General features: G+C 56.2%; 1 protein-coding gene across 1 annotated transcript in view; it reads right to left on the reverse strand.

Moving 5' to 3' along the window:
- Positions 1-15,062, reverse strand: part of Tcerg1l (transcription elongation regulator 1 like) — a 168,489-nt gene that overhangs the window by 58,649 nt on the left and 94,778 nt on the right. The gene's annotated exons all lie outside the window — the stretch shown is intronic.

Below are 15,062 nucleotides of genomic sequence, written 5' to 3' on the forward strand. Positions count from 1 at the left end.
AAAGCTTAGGTCTATGGACACACGCTGCCGTCTGCCGGCCGTTGTGCAGGCCTGGCGTTCCCACTGTGCCCCGTGACGAGGCTCTTGTCATGACCCCGCGTGTGCAGAGCATCACAGGCCAGGCCTGCACAGCTGGCCACTTTCTGCCACAGCTGGGCATGCACTCTTGACACCCAGGCCCACCCCCGGGCAGCCCTCTCCTGTGCGTGTCTCTGCTGGTGCTGACCGGGATCCACCGCCTCCCACTTTCCTCCCACTGGAAAGCTTGGTGAGCAAGTCCTGTGCAGAGGCCCTAGAGTCAGCTTGTCCCCACAGGAACCATCCAGGACAGGGGAAGTTGTTCTGGTGATTCAGCAGGCAAGGGGAGGCCATGAGGTCACTCCCAGCAAATGGCTGCCACTGCCCATGGCTCGGTAGACCCAGAGCAAAGGTGCCATGCCAGGGCGTGTGGGCCAATCAGGCTGCTGTCTTGAATTCCCAGAGGTGCCCATGTCCCGGGCAGCCAGGAGCTTCCTCAAAGCTGCCTCAAGACTCCAGGACCATCCTAATCACTGCTGACCACATGGGTGGCCAGGCAATGTGAGCTGAGGATGGTCAGGACCCAGGCTCCACACTGAGGCAGGAGAACGTGAGGTGGGCTCCTCCAGGTAGCGTAGCCATCATGAGGCAGGGGCACAGGAGAGCTCCATTTGCTCATCACCAGGTGGGCACTGACGCCTTTCCATGAGCTGGACGCACCACACGGTGAAAACCAGCTGGTTGCTGTGAGGGAAGTGGGGAGGGAGGCCAAGAGTTCCAAGTATCAAAACAAAATGCAAAATTTCACCTCCCCAAATTCCTACCCTACTCTCAAAATTGTGCAGACAGCCAACACTTCGTATCAAGAGCCTGACGGATCATACTAAGATTAAAAAGGAAAACCAGCCCACCACCTGCCCACATCGCCAGGAGGAACATTCCAGATGGAGGGCCCTGGCAGGCGTCCCTGGACTCAAAGGTCAGCCCACTTGGGACAGAAAACTGCTTAGCCTGGAGTCCCGGGCCTTGTAGCCCAGAGGGGGCACTCCACAGAAGAGCATCGGGGGACAGAGTCGCCTCACGTGTGTGTGCACACACATACGCACACACGCACAGCACAGAAAAGCAAACAGGCACACGGACTGGTGCCGGTGGCCTCCCTGGAGCCACACGTCTGCATGGAGCGGGGGCGAGCAGGGGGAGCAGCTGCAGAGCTGGAGGCCAAATCCCCCCTCGCCTTCCAGGCTTCCCACTGGCCAGCTGCCTTCCCCACGGCCCTGCTGCCTGCTGTGCACAGGTGTGCAGGGCCCACGAAGCCCAAGGCCTCAGGGGCTGCAGCCACGCCCACAGTGGGCCTCTGCGGCTGGAGGGTGCTGCTGGAGCGCTGGGCGGCCAGCTGCATCCCTCCCAGAGCTACGGGGCAGGAAGCCCTCACTGAGAGGTGCTCAGGCAGCGGTTGTGCTCTGACCCGCAGCGGCAGCCCAGGCAACGCTGGGCCAGGACCCAGCGGCCCTGCGTCCAGACCGGGCAGAAGCACATGCCCTTGACTCCTCACCCAGGCTGGGAATGGCTGGGTGGGAGGCCACAGGACAGCATGGGCACAGCAGGCCCTGTCCACTGTCGTCACCCTGAAGCGTGTGCTGCCCTACGGGCTCTCCATGGCAGAGGGCTGGTTCTAGCTGTTAAAGGAGCAGCGTCCTCAGTCCCAGCTGTGGAGACTAAGCAGAGCACAGTCCCGGCGCCATGGCCTCCCTGCATCCAGCACTACAACTCATCCAGGCTGAGCCTCTGCTGGCACGTCTCCCGCCACACAGAGGCCAGCTCTGCTGACACAGGGCTCTAGGGCAGCCGTGACCACCAACAGGAGACACCCAGGCCTGCCAATGCCAGAGAAGGTCCCATTTCAAGACTGGACTTGGGGGTGCAGTGGTAGAGCACTTGCCAGGCCAAAAAAAGAAAAGATTGTCCTTGGGAGGAACTGTCACCTTTCCATGTTTCCATGGAAGGGGGCGGAAGCCCAAGCCTGGGTGAAGAAACTAAGTCCAAGAGCAGTGGAAAGGTTTTATCATCACTCAGGACAATAGGCAGAGCCACCGGGTTGCAGCGAGATTTCCAGAAATCTGCAGAGCTGCTCCCCAAAGCCCACTCCTTGTCCAGGTGCACTTGACCTTGACCCTGGGGCACTGAGTCCACGCTGGGCAATTCTGTCCCCAGCCTCATTCCTGTCTTCCTCCACAAAACAGATCGGCAGTCACTAAGGTCTCATCACAGACAGGTGCTAGGAGTGGTCCTTCGACACATGACTCCAAGGGAAAGTGCTGCAGAAACCCAAGCGCCATTCGAAGGAACAAAGGCAAAGAGACCAGCGTGGCTGGGTCAGGCAGAGACTGGGAGAGCTGCCTCGTGGGCACACACGCGCACATCCCCAAAGCCCCATGCTACACCAGGGGACACCTGTCCTCAGCACCCGCAGGTCCGAGCCACCCCATGCACATGTCTCCACCTGGCGGCCTCCTTTCTTTGCTCGAGGGACTTAACGGTCCTGAGTCCTGCCATTCCCTGCCCACAATAGTCCCTTCCTTGAGAAGAGGCAGAAAGCGGGTGTGAGGCCATTCAGTGATGTCACATAGATCAGGCCACCTTGCCACCCTCGCCCATCTCACTCCCCATAGGGCACGTGTGCATAACGGGCTGCTCCACCCAGGGAGCTCAGCCAGTGCCAACACTGGGCCAGGGCAGAGCCTCTGCCCAGGGGGCCTCTGAAGGGTGGACATGTCCACCTTAGCTCTTCTCCCACCTGCAGCCCAGGGAAGGGGATGGGGAGAGGGCACCATGGGTGGCCACAGGTGGAGTGAAGTCTGGGGGTGGCAGGTTGCTGTCCAGAGAACTGGGATAAGTGTTGGGGGGGGGTCTGGAGAAGCCACAGGGCAGCTTTTGTGACAGAGAGGGGGCTCCCCAGCACTGCCACCTTGAAAACCGTGTCAACGGAGCATCAGAACTGGCCAGGCGGGGCCCTGGAATCCCTACCCCTGTGCCTCCATCCTGTGGCTTAGGGTGAGGAGGAGGGGACTAAAAATGAGCTAAGCCATTCTGCTGCCCACTGCAGTGACCTCGACAGACCTGGGCAGGCCCTGCAAGGAGGAGGAAAGCTGAACTCTCAACGGAGTCAGGAGTTCCGATGATGTCCCCAGACTCCTCAGACTTAACTGCTGAACCAAAACCTCTTTTATGACTGAAAGCGAGTGGATGGATTTTTACTGCTCAAGAATGAGCCGAAAGTCATTTGGTTTGAATTTCACCCAAAGTGGGGCAAGGAGTAATCCCACAGAGTGGGACTGGACAGGCCCACGGGGCAGGATGTGCCTCATCCTTGATTCTGTGCACACACCCTGTTTTCACACAGTGTCACCTGCAGAACACCGAGCCATGTTAATAGGCAAATGCACTAGTCAGAGCAGCCTGGGGGCTGACAGTGGGCCCCGCCTGCAAGACTGCTCTCAGGATATAGGGCCGCTTGGGCTTATTCCCCATTATCTTCAGGAAACATACTGAAGTCTTTCTTTTATTGAAAACAGTTGATCTTTGTGAAAATCAGATCTTAAAACCTAGCTTTGAGATAAGCGGATTTATGTTGCTCCCCGTGAGTGCTTCTCAGAGAGGATGACGCTGATGATCATCTCGAGCCCCTAATCACAGCCGCACGCCCCAGAACACCAATGACAAATGCTGCCCCGTGTCCCCCCGTCGCTCCTTAATAGCCAGCACTTTTTAACAGCCATTGATTTTGCAGGCCCCGGGGAGGCCGGGGAGGCCCTGCCACACACACTCTAATGGGGTCTGTTCCTGGCTGTTTCACCGTGGAAGCGCTTGCTGGACGGCTCTCTGCGGGCCACTTGGGGGTCCACTCTGGCCTGCTGAAGTGCTCTTTGCTTTGGGCCTGCCCACAAACTCTGATGATGGGGGTAGTAAAGGGCTCCCTGGAGTGGCGAGAAGAACTAGTTTATGGAGGAAACTCCACAAGTTGCAAGACTGTGGGCCCCAACGCACCTGGGGGAGCACAGGATATATTTCTGCCCTAGGAGCGAGGCGCAGTGGTAACACCTCCCTGCGGTTCACCATTGATCAAGCCCTGCTCTGTGGTCTCAGTGCTCCGGTCGGCCTTCACTTTGATTTTCCTCCTGGCAGTGCTGAGTGACAAGGAGAGATGGGACGGTCACATGGCAGATGGGGACAGGAGCCTGAGCTGCAATAGTCCAGGTGGCTGGTCTGTGTACTTCCCCTGTGATCCTGCGCAGCCTGCACCGGGGAACAGCTGAGGGAAACCGTGTGAGTGGTTAGCTCCTCATGGGCTGCAGGAATCCAGGGACGTCCAAGAGGGGAGAGCCCAGAGCCCCTGGGTGCAGTGTGGCAAAACCTCTCCCCGAGGAAAGCACAGAGGAAGCCCGGCTCCCTCCCTTGGGCCAGACGTAGCTCCACAAGTTCCCAGAGTGCAGCCGTCCACCCGTCTCAGTGACAGTGGGCATCTTGCTGGCCTCCTGATCCAAGGTCAGGGCTCTGGTATTTGCATCCTGGTCATGAAGTCCAGAACTAAGCCACCTGTTCCCTAGAGTCTCTGAGTCAAAGTTCTCTGTCATCATCTGGTATTGGACTATGGATCAGAGAAAGGGCTTGTGGGAGGGCTGTCAGGCGGAACGCATTGAGAAACCACAGCCTGACTTGAGCAAGCCATGCTTAGACTGAACAGAGAGCCAGCAGTTATTATTTCTTTAATTATTAAAATGAAAACTACTGCAGGCAACAGGAGTTGGCTCACTTGTCAGAAGACACAGAAATGTATCAGATCTCCCGATTCAAGAGGTGAGAAGCCCATCTAGTTTTAATGCCTTTTAAATATTGACCTCTCTGGCCTCTGGGTCCTTCTCCATGCCATGGACTGGTTTCTTGAGTCTTCGGATTCCGGGTTCCAAATGTCAGCCATCAGGCGGGGTACATTCCACAGCTGACTATTACCCAGAAGGCTCCAAGGATGTCTCCCTGGCTTCCCATCAGGGAAGGAGCTTACACAGGGATGAAGTGACCCCGGGGACAGGATGCAGTCAGCCCTTCTACTGCAGCTTGATGGCGACCACTGAGCTTCTGCTCTTTGGAACAAACCTCTTCTAATGAATTTGGGGTTAGGTAAGAAATCTGCTGGGGGGACCCCAGATCCGCAAACAGCTGCCACCATGTGACTCTGACAGTGACTTCCTTGAGGTGCCCAAGAGGTAGGGGAACAGCAAGATGGCCTCCTTGGACAGTGGCCACTATGGGAAGGGTCTACAGAGAAAATCATACTATTGGCCTGTCCAGCACATACTGTCCTTAGCATGCAGGTCGTACAAAGAAATGAAGACTTGGTCCTCCAAAAGGGGAGATCTGTGTGTCCCTTCAGCAGCCTCCTCCCTGCAAGGACACCCAGGCCTGTGCCAGATGTGTGGGTGGCAGGAGGCAACCACAGCCCGTGAAGCTCTTTTCCTGTGTTTGCACAGGCTAGAGGGCCATCCACACGGAGGAGCCAACTCAGGACAGTGACAACACCTGATCCTGCAGGCCATCTCCCCTCGAGCACTGTTCTACAACAGCGTCTGTGATGCTTGAAGCAGGCCCAAGGTTCTCAGTGCACCCAAGGCGGGCAGACAGGGTGCACTGCTTCTAAGGTACAAAGGAACCAGGGGGGAGGGCTTGTGTTGCTCGTCGGTGCGGCAACATTGAACATCCCATAATAAAAGAAGGGGAAATGCAATGTATGCCTAAGATAGTAAAAATGACCACTGGGGGGTCCACTGCCTGTGGCGAGGAGGCCTGGTGAGTGACCTGATTCACAGTCCACCTCCACATCGAGACCTCAGTGGTCAAAGGAGAGTCCTCCTTGGGAAGGCTCAGCACTGCCCAGTGTCATTAGCAGGAGCAAGGAGGGAGGGACACAGAGGTCAGGGATTCAAAACAAAGACGAGGGAAGCCCAGGGATGGAAGGGGCTGGAGTGGCGCAGGGCTGAGACACTTGGCTGCAGCTGGCCCAGGGTGCTGGGAGCAGGCACTTTTCTCTGCCAGCCTCCCCACTCCCAGCAAAGACCCAGGTGCACAGAGAGCTGCTCAGCCCTCAGCATGTGCAAAGCCACTGCGGCAAAACCAGGCTGGTGGGGAGCTGTGGAGCGGTCCGTGGAGCAGCTGCCCTTGGATCCTCAGGCAGCAGCTCAGGGTCTGGAGGGAGGAGGGGGAATCCTAGAGGCCTGGTGCTGCAGAGGAGTGGCAGGTGGCCCCAGGGGCCCTGAGGTGCAGGACGTCTCCCCTCTTCCCTGTGGGGGCTCAGTGCCAGTCACCACGTTGAGGTAACCAAAGCATGCAGGCACAAGCCAAGGAGAGCAGGCATGAGTGGGTGTCAGCAGGGGACAGGACTGTCCCTCTGGTGCACAACTCCTGGGCACAGGGCAATGAGCTTACCAACCAATGGAGAACCCCAGCTGCAGAAGGTATAGCCCCAGTGTTGGCCTGGCCACAGGGCGGAGGTCACAGCCACACCTGCCAGGACACTGTGTGCAGGGGACCCAGGCTCCTTGACAGCCACCTGCAGAACAGGTGGCCCCCCACTGCCGCTTCTCCCCAGCACACCCGGGGTGCTGCTCTGAACTCTGCTGAAGATTGTTTTCATAGAAACGCAAATCACTTCTGAGTCTTCCTAAATTCTGCACAGGTAGCCATTCCACAGCATGACAAGCGGCAGAGAGGATTAATTTTCCACCCATTTTTAAGACCCTGGATCTCCCCCGTGCCAACAAAGGCTGTAAAGCACTGCGACAGGAGGACGGGCCTGGCTGCCCTAGGTCCTTCATGGCGGCATGCTGCTGTGCTGCTCCTGCAGGCCACCCACGGCCAGGGCTTAGATCTGGATTTCCCTAAAGCCTCCTGCATATAGGTGGGGCTTCCGCAGTGATCTGATCTCGAGGGCTCGGACCTCAACCTTGTGGTGTACGAGTCCATCGTCCATCGACTGCTGCATGGACGGCCGGGTGCCGAGACCCGGCTAGAAGAAGCAGGTCACTGGGAGTCGCTCAGAAGGTTCATCTCCACCTGGACCCTCCTCTCCCTCTCTCTGCTTCCTGGCTGCCACCCACTGGCACTCCAACCTCAGAAACCATGAGCCCAAACACATCTTTCCTCTTCAGTGCTGCTCCTGTCAGCCATTTAGGTCACAGTGACAACAAGCTACTAGCACACTCACACCTAGGAGTGAGACTCTAGTAAGAAGACCCCACCCCTGTAGCGTGACCCCACCTCATAGTGTGACCCCACCCATGTAGGGTGACCCACCCCTGTAATGTGACCTCACCTCAACAGCAGGACTCCACCCTGTAACATGTCACATGACTCTGTCCTTGGCCTGGCCCTTGTCCAGTGTGCTTGCTTAGGAGGATCTGTGTTGTCTTTGGACAGAGTGGCATGTGGGGGTCATGGGTCACTTCCCTGGAGTGACTGAGAAGCTAAGGCAGTTGGGACCTTGGCAGGCTGGCCGAGGAGGAGGCGTGACATCAGGTTTGAGCCGCACAGTGGTGGCTGCAGAAATGGAGACAGCTCAGCTGACCTTGCCCCCATCAGGAAGGTGGCGAGGACGTCTGGGGCTGCCATGTCAGGATCTGTGGTGCAGACTGGCCACTTCCCCATCCCTCCTTCCCAAGCACCCACTCGAAAGTCACCAGGGCACGGGATCCCCCTCACCCGGGAGCAGGCAGTGTCCTGCGGTGCCCAGAAGTAGCTGGCACTGTGCATAGGGTGTGCTCATGAGTGACCCTAGGCAGCCCAGCCACCCCTGTGCCCTCCATGAGCACGTGTTCAATGATGAATTCTTGAGCTACAGGTGGGTCTCATGAGATGTCAGAACTTGCTCCAAGTTCTACTCTTCACCCAAAAGCAGATGGAAAAGGGAGACAATGCCTCAGCCAGAAGGTTCCCATGGGAAATTAAATGTCCACTGAGCACCCTGGTGCCAGGAACCCGTGACGAGTGGGACCTGGCCAGAGGCTTAGAGCAGGGACGGAGACAGATAGCCAGGGGTGGTTTGGAGATGAGATGAGACAGGGAAATGTAGCTGGCGATGGAGAGAAAGATGAGACTGAAAGGAGAGATCAGTGTAAATCTGCAGCTGTGTCTGAAAGGTCTCCCTGCGACTCGGTGGAGCAGCACGCAGCATTCAGCTCCTGCCCAGGAGCGTCCATCCGTGAACAGGCTCAGGCTGAGTACCTCCAGCAACATCCACCGCTCAAGAAGCGCAGGCATTATAGCCACTGAAAGAGGGAGGACAGGACCTGCCCGCCATGTCCTGGGCTGCTGGCCTCTACGCCTGGCCATGGTGGTTCCACTAAACTGGCTGTCATGACAGGGACGGTCGGCTAGAGCTGGCACCTCATTGCTGAGGTGCCCAACCCTCCGAGAGGCCAGCACTGCCCAGACAGGCACGCACAGGACAGGCTGAGAGACCCCTGCACACACAGAGGTGGGTGTGCCCCGGCCTCGGCCACACCTCCCTTCCCGGCAGAGCCCAGAGCAGAGGGCACCCCCAGCCCTCCAGCCACCGCAGCTGGGATTCTGTTCCTCTTGTTCTTCCCTCCTGGAGACGGCCAGCGCGTTGCTGCTTTGTACCTGAGAAGCCCTGCCGTCTCTTCTCTCCCTCTCTTCAAGGCCTCTTCTCCCTTCCTGCGTCCTCCCGTGGCCTTTCAGCCACCACTGCTTGCCCAGGGACCAGAAGCCACAGGGAGGGCGGCTCCCGGGTGGGGTGGCTCTGCGCAGCCGCTCCACCATGCAGCCCATGAGCTGCCAGCGCACAGGGACCCAAGGACCCTGTGTCAGCTGGGGTCTCTCCAGGGAGCAGGGCTCCACCTCCCCACCTGCAGAGTAAGCATCTACTTTAATGGCATCATGGATTTAAAACAAGACAATGGTGCCAGCGACCTTCCCCAGAACCTGGGCATTTTCTTGGGTCAGGGTTAGGGTTAGGGTTGGGGTTAGGTTCAGTCACATGCAACCCTTGAAGTGCCTTGATGCTTGAGTGTCTCTGCTCCTCTCGGCTGAGATGTCATAAGCATCACAACCCCCTCGAGGCCCTAGTTCCCAGTGAGGCTCAGACAGCTGGAAGGCTCTGTGGCTGTGGGTATGCATGGGGGTCTCCCTGGAGAGGGCAAGGCTTCCCCACCAGCCTCACCACCTGGGAAGGGACCTGGGCCTCAAAGGAAACTGGGTGTGGGACCTCCCCAGGTGGCCCCAACACTGGGGTGAGCACCTGTCTACCTGGGGGCTCCAGGAGGCACACAGCAGTGGGCTGTGGTCTGCCTCCCCCAGGGCTCCAAGATCCCTGAGCCCCTCTCCTGAAGCCCTCGCACAGATGCTGCAGGGGCTGAATATCCAGTTTCCACCCTTGATGGCCCTCTCTCTCATCCAGTTAAACCACAGAATCAACAGATGGGACTCCACTGGACACTCCAGAGAGCCACACATTTCTGTTTGAGGAGGAAACGAAGCAATTCCAACAGCACCGTGCTGACTCCTGTAACCCGCCTGCTCACGGGGACACAGCCTGGCATGGCCATCGAGAAGGTTCCATCTCACAGGGCCCGAGTCCCTCCTTGATCCCCAGTAGCCAGTGCCCCTGGAAGCTGGGCCCCCTGCTATCCCTTGGCGTCCTCCCTACGGTGGGCAGAGCAGACAGCTAGACAACCTGAGGGTCATGAGCTGGAGCATGCGCCAGGCCCCCTCAGAATGCGAGCAGGGCCAGGCGGGGCCCACAGGTGGCCACCGGGCAGAGCCCAGTGAGGAGGCAGCTTTGGCCTTGGTCACAGTGAGCGACCTCACTGAAAGGCAGAGCCGGGTTCTCAACTTACACAGAGACACCAGAACCTACGTACCTCAGCTGGACTTTAGTTTCCTTTCAGTCCCAGAATGTCCGGCCAGGTGTGAAGAACTGCCCTCGGGGACCTGAGTGCCCCTTGGGGAAGGTCTGAGGACGTCATCCCTGCCCTTCCAAGAGGCCATGGGCAGCCCTGGGCAGCTCTCTAGTACTGACCAGTCAGTAGCAGGGTGGCAGAGCCAGGCAGACGAGACCTGGCCAGGTCAGGCAGCCTGTCCACCTGACACCACCACCGGGGCTGGCGACTTTCCAGCACTTGTGATCTTGACCTTGAAGTCAGTGAGGCCCTTCCATTCCACGGGGACAAGCAGCACCCCCCGTCCCCGTCCTTCAAGGAGGCAATGGTGGTGACCACCACCGACAGCCTTGTCATACACTGGAAGGGCTGCCTGTCAAGGCCCCTGCACCTCCACCTCGCTTCCCCAGCAGCCCCCTCCAGGATGACCCAGAGAGGGGACCACCACGGCTCAGAGGCCCGAGTCCCCACCTCTGCCCCGGGCACCCACACATGGTCTTCCCTTCTCGGTTAGAAGCACATGCCAGAGGCATCACCCACTCTAAGCCTGGGCTCGAGGCCCAAAGGGGTTCCAAGGGAAAACAAGTCCCAGCCTCAATCGTCTCGTGGGCACTTAGTGACCACCAACCCTCTAGGTCACTCATGCATATGTCCCATGTGGAGAGACTCTGGGGACAAAACCTTAAAACAAAGACCCTGAGGATGGAAAGGAATCAGACACAGAAAAATAGAGGTGCATTCTCTCTACATATGGGTAGTGATGTGGGGACTAGCAGGTCCCATAGCTGAGGCTGCTGTGGCAGGGCACAGGGACAAGGGTGGTGACAGAGAGAGGGACAAGGCCAGCTCAGGGTCAACCTTCAGACCAACCTCTCCAACTCCCACCCATCATCAGGAGCACTGAAAGCCAAAATACACAACACACATACACACACACACACACACACACACACACTGACTGGCTGGATTGCGGACATGATGCTAATGTGACATGTACCTAGAGTGTGACACGTGGTGTGTTGTGTGATATCATATAAATACAAAACCAGAAACATTCACGTTTGATTCTCACAGTGAAGACTTTTTAGGGCTACTGTCTGCTGTCACTGTGATTCTGTAGAAGGGGGACTTTAAGTGGGGGCTGTGCGTGACTTAGGTGTGTTTGACAATATTAACTCAAGTGTTGCAGTCCTAAAGTTCAGTGCCGTGCATGACACCTGAGTGACTTTAGCAGGAGCACTTATAACTTCATATTTTAAAACTTAAACTACCTTTCTATATGACCTTCAGTTAAATGTAGAAATGTATGATTGAATATATTCATTTTCTAAATTGCATCATTAAATTTTATCAAATAGGAACATTTTGTTAAGGAAAGATTCCATATTAGAGCAATTGTAATGTAACGGGGAGATCTGTGAAGGCCATGTTTCTAGAATAGGAATTACGATGATCACTGAGCAAATCCTGCTATCAGGGACGTCTATTGCTCCCAAGGGAAGGTGGCCCTGGGCCTCTGGGTTTGGTGCTCTGTTCAGGAGAAGCCACTGCCTGAGACTACTTCTCATGACTGGGAAGTTCAGTCTCAGGTTAGGAGTGCGCAGCCCCTGGCTATGCCCCCTGGATTTTGGGAAAGCTCTGCTGCCGTGGAGTTGGGAGAGGCCCGGGCAGGAAGCAGAGAGCTGAGCTAGGCACATCTCAGCACGGCCTGCTGGGAGGGCCCGGGACCAGGCCAGGGTGAGCACAGCCACCCCAGGGAGGGCCTGGGCTCAGCAAGTGGCTGCCCTGGGAATCAGTCAGGCCAGGGACTGACGCCCAGATCGGCTGCTCACTGGGCATGACGTGTGGGGACAGCCAGCTGCCGTCTGTGAGTTCTAACTTCTCCATCTACAGAACAAGGGAGACAATGCCACATGGAGGATTCCGGCTATGGACAGGATACTAATTATTCAACGCTGCGTACAATGTCTGCTCAGAGGGGTGCTCCCTCCCCCTTGGCATCCCAGCAAGGGATGAGGCAAAATCCACAGGTCCCAGGCTCAGCCACCACCCAGGTCTGCCTGTGGCTGGACAAGCAGGGAGCCTCCCACCCCCACAGGGAGAGGGGGTCAGCCCATGGGTCAGGAGCATCAAGGGCTCTTAGTCCCCATTCAACTCATGTGCAAACTTAGACCCTCAGGACCATGTCTCTTCTTAGGAAAATTCAACTGTCCATCACCTAGGTCTTCTGAAAAATTGTAATAGTGATTATCAGGAACATTTAAGGGAAATCGCTGACGAACGTTCTTGTAAACGCACGTGGAAAGACAGCTCATTCCCCCAAGGCGGCATTGCCCCTGTTAAGATGCGGCTGTGAATCAGGACAGGACACCCATGCCATTCTGACGCAGGGTACACCTGTGTGTGTGCACAGGCACAGGGCGTGCGGGTGTGTGTGCATGTGTGTGTGCTGAAGACTCAAGCTCCTTTCTCAGGTTTCCCGCGTGAGTGAGCACGGGAGAAACCACTGAAGAGCCTTCTCTTACCTCTTGCTAAATGCCTCCCACATTGTCATGTGGCAAGAGGAATATTCTCATTTAAGTCCTATCAAAGCCACACTCAGCGTCTTTGTGTCCGCTGCTGCTAACTGTGGGCCTAGCACTATAGGGCTTGGGAAGTGCATCACGTAAACTCTAAACTCGTGAAACATCTCTTAGCTGTAACCACAACTTGCAAATGGTCCATTTGCAAGATTTAAGTGAACACACACTTAGGGAGGTGTGAGCCCACTACACAAAGGAGTACTCATGCTTCTGGTAACCCTATAGGACTAAAGAGCAAGGTGACCTTGAGGGACTCTGGGGGTCCCTCTGCACCCTGGGCTGGAGCAGCTTGATTCACACGCCTGCTTCAGCAAAGGCCGGCCACTCTGCTCCTCAGAGCTCAGAGTGAGTCCACTGACTCCTGCAGCCTAATCTGCATGAAGATGCAATCCTTACCAAGCGGATTTATTTTCACATTTAGATGTAATAAAATTAATAGTGCAGTTCTCATCTTTGTTGATGAAATTAACTCAGACTTTCTTTTTTAACCAACTTCTTTCAGTTATTTTCTTTATTTTTCAAAAGGGAAGTTATTCCAGTCATTGGATACAAATGGCTTTAATTAGCTGAAGGCAAACATAACCTTTAGTGAATCCAGGCTTGGAGCTCAGGTCTGCGCTAAAAACTGGAAGCGCTGCGTCTCCCAAGTGATCTGTGACGTCGGCGGCACAATCCCACTGGGGTTGGCATCAGAGCAGCCCACCCAGCATTGGAAACAGTGACTCCTCTGCCAAGGCCATCAGAAAGCCAGCCTGTCCCCAAATACACACAGCTGCATGTTTATGGCAAGGGCAGGTTCATTTTTCAAGGGGTGGGAAGGAAGAGACCCAGGTGACCATGCTCTATCTGCCACTTGCCACGTCGGGGTTTGCTCTGCCAGGGTGCACAGTGTGTTTTCCAGGGAGCTTGCATTTTTAATGACCATTTCTTTTAGAGCTATTAAAAATTTAAAACAATCAATCCTCTACCTACTGCGAAGCATCTGGTGAAGAGATCCTTTGTGTGGGAAACACACCGAGGAAGGTTTCTATCTGGGACGGGCCTTTCCCCAGTTCTGTTGGGCTGCTTCCCCCTCCGGCCAGCTCACCACCAACTAGCATCAGAATCGGGGTCCATGAGCCAGCAAGCTGACCTTGGGCTTTCTGCATCCCCCAATGGCTCTCATCCTCCTTGTGGAAGCTGACCCTCATCCTCCCTGTTGGGCACCTCATTCTCCAGGAGCTCCTCACCACCCTCACCTAGGACAAGTACTCCCCCCGTCACTGATGGGCTCTCCTCCTCTGCAGGCTGGGCTCAGGCTCCGCCTCCCTGGGGCGCTGGACCCCACATTCTGGGTGGCACCCCTGCTCCACCATCTGCCTGCACCTCTACACAGATCCCACTAAAGCTACGAGCTCCTGTGTCTGCGTCCTTGAAAGACAGGGACCTCATCTGCAGTATTCGGTTCACCAACTAACTACACAGGCAGACTTGACTCTCCCCACTCCTAAGAACAGCCCCTTGCCCAACATGTCTGCATCAGGAGGGGTCCAGTGTGGGAGGCCCCTGGGATTTACTCTCCCCACTCTCGGCCTCTTTGCCTCCATACCTTCTAGTACCTGGAATTTGCTTCCCTTTCTACCCAAGACTTTCTCCTCTTCTCAAGAGAGAGCTCCAAACACTTCCCCTGCAAAGCCTGCACTGCGCCTGCTGCCCCCGGCAAGGACCTCATGGTCCTGAGACTTAAAATGTGTAATGCTGGTTTCTATCCTAGACGTCATATTTAAATGACCCATTTCATGTCTGCAAGCTCTCTGGAAATGGAAGTCATGTCTTTTAATCTCTGAAGCTACTTCAAATCAACTGTTTGATTGACACAAAATAGATGCTTAATAAACACTGCACGGCTGAGTAAGTGTAGACCGAAACGAAGAACCACTGTCCACAGGGACGCAGCGGGCTGTCACCTGCACTTCCCACATGCAGAGCAATCAAACGAGAGAGAAGCAAATCAGCAAACAAACAAGAGGGCAGTGCAGCCCTTGACAAGAGGCCAGCAGCCGGCCCGGGGTTCTCCATGCTGGAAGGAAGCCTCTGCCCAGTCATTCAAGAACCCCACTACCAAATGACGGCTCCTGGTGCACCCAACCTCGAGGACAAACTGGCTCCAGCAGGTCTGCAGAGCTACAGTGGAGCTGGACACTGCCCTTCCACAGTGTGAGCAGGCAGGGGAGCACCACCCGTGCCCAGAGCTGCTCAGCACGGTCAGCAAGTGACAGTGGGCCTCACGGAAGAGAGAGGAAAACCTACCTCCCCTGACCACGGTCTGCTCAGAAGCTGTGCAGTGAGCAGTGTCCCCCAAGCGAGTGCAGAAGGTACCTTGTCCATGAGGCAATTGCCTAAGCACAGCACTACTACCAACTCGGTTAGAAAGCGTGATAAGCTGAAGAAAGCTGCATACGTGTGCAAGTACTGTGTCTTACTGTAGCTGAACACACTACGTCTCTCAGGGTGCCACCTAACCGGAGCCCTG

The sequence above is a fragment of the Marmota monax genome, unplaced genomic scaffold, assembly GCF_021218885.2.
Source record: "Marmota monax isolate L192 unplaced genomic scaffold, Marmota_monax_Labrador192_F-V1.1 WCK01_AAM20220418_F8-fsc00076, whole genome shotgun sequence".
Lineage (NCBI taxonomy): Eukaryota > Metazoa > Chordata > Mammalia > Rodentia > Sciuridae > Marmota > Marmota monax.